The sequence below is a fragment of the Panthera pardus genome, unplaced genomic scaffold (assembly GCF_024362965.1).
Source record: "Panthera pardus isolate Hobbes unplaced genomic scaffold, ASM2436296v1 HiC_scaffold_24, whole genome shotgun sequence".
NCBI classification, from domain to species: Eukaryota; Metazoa; Chordata; class Mammalia; order Carnivora; family Felidae; genus Panthera; species Panthera pardus.
Window position 1 is genome coordinate 135,793,431 of NW_026526810.1, and position 6,793 is coordinate 135,800,223.

The window sequence follows — 6,793 nt, forward strand, 5'->3', positions numbered from 1 at the left end:
CCCACCCAGGACACTACATTCCACTCAGTGGCCACATCCTCTGAGGCCCCTCTCGGCTGTGACAGCGCCTCAGGCTCTCCTCGCTTTTGATGACCTGGACGGTTCTGAGGACCGTCTTGTAAGATGTCCCCCCACTGGGATGCGGCTGACGTTTTTCTTCCGAAATCACTAGGACTGTGGATTTGGGGAGGCCGCCCACAGAGGGGCAGTGCCCTCATCGCACGGGTGTCACCATCAAGTTTTACAGGGGACCTCGCCGTGGCCACCTGGCTGGCACGGCACCTGTCGGGTTTCTCCCTCCCGGCCCTCCTGGGACACGGTCACGCCGGCCACCACGCTCAACGACTGGAGATTTATGCCCCCGCACAGACAGGGAGCGTCTACGGAGCTCCCTCCGCGTGGGAGATTTTTCTACCTGCTTATCGATTTACTCAACCACCCGTGGCAGTGTGGGTTCACGCTTATTTTACACTTGGGTTATAATAAACACGACTTCATTTTTGGGGTGCAAGAGTATGTGACTCTTGGTCTCGGGGTTGTGAGTTCCGGCCCCACGTTCAGCGTAGAGATTACTGAAAAAACTAAAACATTTAAAAATAATAACTACATACATGCTACGCGATTTAGTCCCGTTTTGGCCGGAACTCGTTCCGTTGACTCCCGTGTCCCTGTGACATGTCCAAAGCAACTTAACTTTGAACTCCGAAGGAACACGTCCTGTTTCTCAGTGCTCTCTCCAGGCCAAGTGCAGATAAAAGTACGAAAAAAGTGAAATTATAACAAGTAGAGGAACCAGACCCCTCTTTCCTCCTCGCTTTCTCTGACGGAGGTACAGGCCAGGGTCAGTGCCAACCCCACGTTTTCTAGACCAGCTGGTTGGCACCGTGTTAAAGGGCTTCTTACGTACTTTTTAACAAAAAGGTATTTCATGCACGTGGTTAAAAAAAAAAACAACCACCATTAAACATTATACAATAAATACACGAGGTCCCCCAGATGCTGACTGTGGGCCACCCTGTGCGTCCCCAGGACGTGCAGAGTGGATCCACATGCAGGCTTTTTTTTTTTTTTTTTTAAATGTCTACATGTTTATTTATTGAGAGAGAGAGAGAGAGAGAGACAGAAAGAAACGTGGGGGAGGGGCAGAGAGAGAAAGGAGAGAATCTTAAGCAGGTTCCACGCTCAGTGGGGAGCCCGATGTGGGTGGGGCTCAATCTCAACCCTGGGATCACGACCTGAGCCGGAATCAAGAGTCAGCCGCTCAACTGACCGAGCCACCCAGGCGCCCCCACGCGGGCTCCTTTCTACGCACTTGTCCACGTGGCGGGGCAGGACTCTATCTCGTGATCTGTCCACAGGATGTAAGGGCTATGAGGCTCGGCCCTTTACCCCAAGGGCTGCCGCTGCCTGTCCCCCCACAGCTCCCGGGGGTGGGGGAAGCTCATGATTTCAGGGGAGCACGTGAGGCCTAAGGCAGGCTGACAGTGCTGGGCTTGTCCTAAAAAAGGCCTTCCCGCCGGGAAGCTGCGAGAACGTCAGCCCGTCCCCTTGGGCTGCATGTTTGAAAATCTGATGAAGAGTTGAGAAGTCATCACCTCTGCCCTGAGAGCCACCAAATCCCTACCTTCGAGCGAGTCCTGGGTGTTAAGCTCTAACCCTCAGTGCCGCTGCCCACCCTGCATCTGCCCAGCCACACGCGCCCACTCGCGTGCACGCACGAGCACCTGCACCCACGTCCCTGGCCCCGAGGCCCCACCCCCGCCTCTGGTGACCCTGGTCTCCACCTCCCGGCTCCGCACGTCCGGGCCTCGCCGGGATCTCTGACAGGTTCTCTCTCCCAACTTATTTGTCCAAGGTCAGCCGGCTGACCTTCCCCGAACCTGCCCCACCGCAGCCCTCCAGGCTCGGCACAGGCCGCTCTGCCGATCTTGCTGCTCAAGCTACAGTCTTCCCGTCGCCCCGACCCATTGCCTTCCAAGCCCCGCGTCCCGTTCATCAGCCAGCTTCCAGATGGGCCCAGAATCCCATTGCTTCTCCCCACGTTCTCGCCCCAGAGCCACGCTGTTAGAGCTTGGCTGGCATCACACAGTATCCCTCCTGCCCCCTGCGGCCTCCCGGTCCCTCCCAGCTCCGCTCGTCCACCCCTCCACGGCTGGCGGTCCCCCCTCACGGGCTGAGCCCCTCGCTTCGAACCCGTCTTTCCGCTGAGGCCCCCCTCCCACGAGGCCTCGCTAGAGGCCCCCCAGCTCACATCCCAACCTCCCGCTCACGCCGCCTCTTCTCACGCAGGCGCACAACACCCACCACTGCACTTTTCTCCCTGGTCCCGGTCACTCTGGCAATCTCCGTGCCCTCCTGCTCTCTCTCTGGGATCGGCAGCCCCTTTCAACCGACTCGAACTCCGTCACCTGGACTTTTTGCTTCTCCGTCCACAGCCGTGTCCCCAGAGCCTGGCACAGCGCTGACCACGGGGCCGATGCTCAACAGGTATTTCCTGGAGGCCTGTGTGCGTGCACGTCCCACAGACCCCCTCATCTGCTACGTCCCCGGCCAAGCGCATATTTTTTAATATCCGGTGGTCATGGACAATTTTACTTTTTTAAATTTATTTTAATGTTTATTTATTTTTGAGAGACAGAGAGCTAGCAGGGGAGGGGCAGAGAGAGAGGGAGACACAGAATCCGAAGCAGGCTCCAGGCTCCGAGCCGTCAGCACAGAGCCTCACGTGGGGCCTGAACTCAGGAACCGTGAGATCATGACCTGAGCCGGAGTCGGCCGCTCAACTGACTGAGCCCGCGGGCGCCCAGCGGTGCATTTTCCTCCAAGAGGTGTCCCTGCTTCTGCGGTCTCCAGTGTAGCTACACTGACACCACCACCCACTAAGACCTGCCACCCTGTCCCAGGCCAGACAGCAGCTCCCATTTGCCAACTGCCAGATGGCTAAGAGTCAACGTGGTAATTTGACATTTGCTACAAATTGAACGCTTGGCCAATTTTCCTAACAAAGCTTTACAATTTTTGCTTTATAAATAGAACGTTTTAGTGTACTAATAAAACACTGGATAATAAAGAGCAAAGGGGTGGCTGGGGGCTCAGTCGGTTGAGCGGCCGACTTCGGCCCAGGTCATGATCTCGAGGTTTGTGGGTTCGAGCCCCGTGTCGGGCTCTGTGCTGACGGCTTGGAGCCTGGAGCCTGCTTCGGATTCTGGGTCTCCCTCTCTCTCTGCCCCTCCCCTGCCTGTGCTCTCTCTCAAAAATAAACATTTTAAAATTTTTAAATAAATAAAAATTTTTTAATGAATGAATGAATGAATGAAGAGCCATTTTTACATTTTTCTAATCACAAGGTTAAATGCTGGCCAACAAGGCAGGAAGAAGAAAAAAAATGATGGGCCAAGACCTCCCCCAAACAATCCAAAGCCCCAGAGACTAGGGTGACCTCCTCCGGGAGGGGGGGCAGGAGAGGGGGCGGTCCAGGCCCAGGACTCCTTAACCTTAGCTTCAAGCTCCCTGGGACCTGTCCCGAGCCCCTTGTCACTCCGCCCCTGGAGCCACGTCCAGGAAGCGTGGCCCTGGGGGGTCAGGCCCACTCCCTAGCTGAATGAAGCTGGGTCTGAAGGTTCCTGCCTGGAGTCCAGGAGCAGGGGCTACAAACGCAAGGTGAGGTCCAGACAGCCAGCTCCCAAGCGGGGGGCCTACGGGCAGACACGCCGGTCTGCAAGAAGGAGGAACAGAACACACGCAAGATGATCTTTCGGCCAAGAGGAGTTCTGCGAGTGTACTCTCAAGATGTGGGAAAAAAGGAGGAAAAATTACGGTGAGGCCTCATCCACCACCATCAAGAGGCACAGTGGGGTCATCAGAATTCGGACCGGGTTTGTTCTAAGTTGGCCACTAAGTTGATCTCAGTACTGAAGTAAATTTTGCTTTTCTGCTTTAAAGGAAAAGCACATTTTAAAAGTTGTCTCTCGGGGCTCCTGGGTGGCTCAGTCGGTTAAGCGGCCGACTTCGGCTCAGGTCATGATCTCGCCATCTGTGAGTTCCAGCTCAGAGCCTGGAGTCTGTTTCAGATTCTGTGTCTCCCTCTCTCTGACCCTCCCCCGTTCATGCTCTGTCTCTGTCTCAAAAATAACTAAACGTTAAAAAAAAAAATTTTTTTAAATAAATAAATAAAAATAAAAGTTGTCTCTTGGGGCACCTGGGTGGCTCAGTCGGTTAAGCGGCCGACTTCGGCTCAGGTCATGATCTCGCGGTCCGTGAGTTCGAGCCCCGCGTGGGGCTCGGTGCTGACAGCCCGGAGCCTGGAGCCTGTTTCGGATTCTGTGTCTCCCTCTCTCTCTGCCCCTCCCCCGTTCATGCTCTGTCTCTTTCAAAAATAAATAAACGTTAAAAAAAAAAATTAAAAATAAATAAATAAATCAAAAATAATAAAAGTTGTCTCTTGGGGCATGTGGGTGGCTCAGTCGGTGAAGCGTCCAACTTTGGCTCAGGTCACAATCTCATTCTTTGTGGTTTCGAGCCCTGCGTCGGGCTCTGGGCTAATAGCTTGAGCCTGGAGCCTGCTTGAAATTCTGTGTCTCCCTCTCGCTCTGACCTCACCCCGTTCACGCTCTGTCTCTCTCTCTCTCTCAAAAATAAATAAACATTTAAAAATTTTTAAGTTATCTCTTAACAATATTCATTAATATCAACAGTTCTAGTTCAAGAACAGGCACCCTTTCCTTGCAATAAAATTTGTTCTGAAAGAATCCTCAAACTCCACATCCCCAAAAGTGATTTTTTTTTAATGTTTATTTATTTTTGAGAGACAGAGAGAGACAGAGCATGAGTAGGGGAGGAGCAGAGAGAGAGGGAGACAGAATCCAAAGCAGGTTCCAGGCTCTGAGCTGCCAGCACAGGGCCCGTTGTGGGGCTCGAACCCACAAACTGTGAGATCATGACCTGAGCCGAAGTCGGATGCTTAATCAACCCAGCCACCCAGGTGCCCCATCCCCAAAGTGGTTTCTAGGCGGATTGGCTTTATTCGGGTACAGATAGGCAGTGGTAACACGGTCTATCATTTCACAGGAAGCTCTGCCTTCATTTTCTACCTGCTTGAAAGAAACTAAGATCTGGTCCAGACTTCAAACATCTGAGCCCCCCTTCCTGGCCCAGGAACCTGGGAGAGCAGGAAGCTGTTGAGGGTTGCTCTTCAGAGTATAAACACCACTACCCCCAAAACATACACATACACACACTCTATGTCCCTTTTTTCTACATTTATTTATTTATTTTGGTGGGGGAGGGGCACAGAGAGGGAGAGAAAGAATCCCAGGCAGGCTCCGTGTTTTTAGCAGAGCCCATGAGACCGTGACCTGAGCCAAAACCATGAGCTGGACACTTAACCGACCAAGCCCCTCAGGCGGCTCCCACACTCTACGTCCTTTAGACACATGCCTGTTAGGCGTAGCTTCGTTATCTCCATACCCAAGTCCCTGGGCCAGGGTCAGTGCTCAGGAAATATTCACTCAAGTGTAATAGTCTCAAGTGAAGTCAGAGGAGTGTCTGGGTGGCTCAGTTGGTTAAGGGTCCGACTTCAACCCAGGTCATGATCGTTGGGGAGTTCGAGCCCCGCACTAGGCTCTCTGCGGTCAGCACAGAGCCTGCTTCAGATCCTCTGTCCCCCTCCCCTCTCTCAAAAATATTTGAAAAAAAATTTTTAATAACAAAAGAAAGACTTAAAAAAAGAAAGTGAAGTCAGAGACTGAAAATTATCCTCCTTACCTACCTGCAGGTCCTACCCTTTAAATGATGGGGTGGGGGGTGGGGGCATGAGGGTCTGTACTTTGGTACACAAATCACAGAGGTGTTCTTTTTTTAATGTTTTTTTAAACTTTTTTTTAACGTTTATTTTTATTTATTTTTGAGACAGAGAGAGACAGAGCATGAATGGGGGAGGGTCAGAGAGAAGGAGACACAGAATCTGAAACAGGCTCCAGGCTCCGAGCTGTCAGCACAGAGCCCGATGCGGGGCTTGAACTCACGGACCACGAGATCATGACCTGAGCCGAAGTCGGCCGCTTAACTGACTGAACCACCCAGGCGCCCTTTTTTTAACTTTTTTAAATGATTGATTTTTGAGACAGGAAGAGACAGAGCATGAGCAGGGGAGCGGCAGAGAGAGAGGGAGACACAGAATCCGAAGCAGGCTCCAGGCTTCGAGCTGTCAGCACAGAGCCCGACGCGGGGCTCGAACTCATGGACGGTGAGATCCTGACCTGAACCGAAGTCGGACGCTTAACCGACTGAGCGGTTACGCTCAATATTTACTTATTTTTGAGAGAGTGCAGCTGGGAGGGGGGGGGCGGGGGGGGGGGGGCAGAGAAAGAGGGGGACAGAGGATCCCAAGCAAGCCCTGCACTGACAGCAGCGAGCCCAATGCAGGGCTTGAACTCACAAACCGCAAGATCAAGACGCTCAACCAGCTGAGTCACCCAGGTGCCCCGGGGTTGGTTTTTTTTTTCCCTTTTCCCCTCCCTCAGTGTTAGATTTTATGATGGACACCTTCCTACCAGACTTGATATTATTTTGGCCACTTTTTCGTGCAATTATTCCGAGCTGTAATAAAAAGGAAAGACAGTGGATTTTTTTTTTCACATTCCTTATGCCAACTGAAAAAAAGGCGAAAACTTGTAACTCCAGGGCACCTGGCTGGCTCAGTCCATGAAGCATGCGACTCTTACTCTTGGGGTCATGAGTGCAAGCCTCACGTTAAGCACCAAGATTACTTAAAAAAAAAAAATCTCAATTCCCA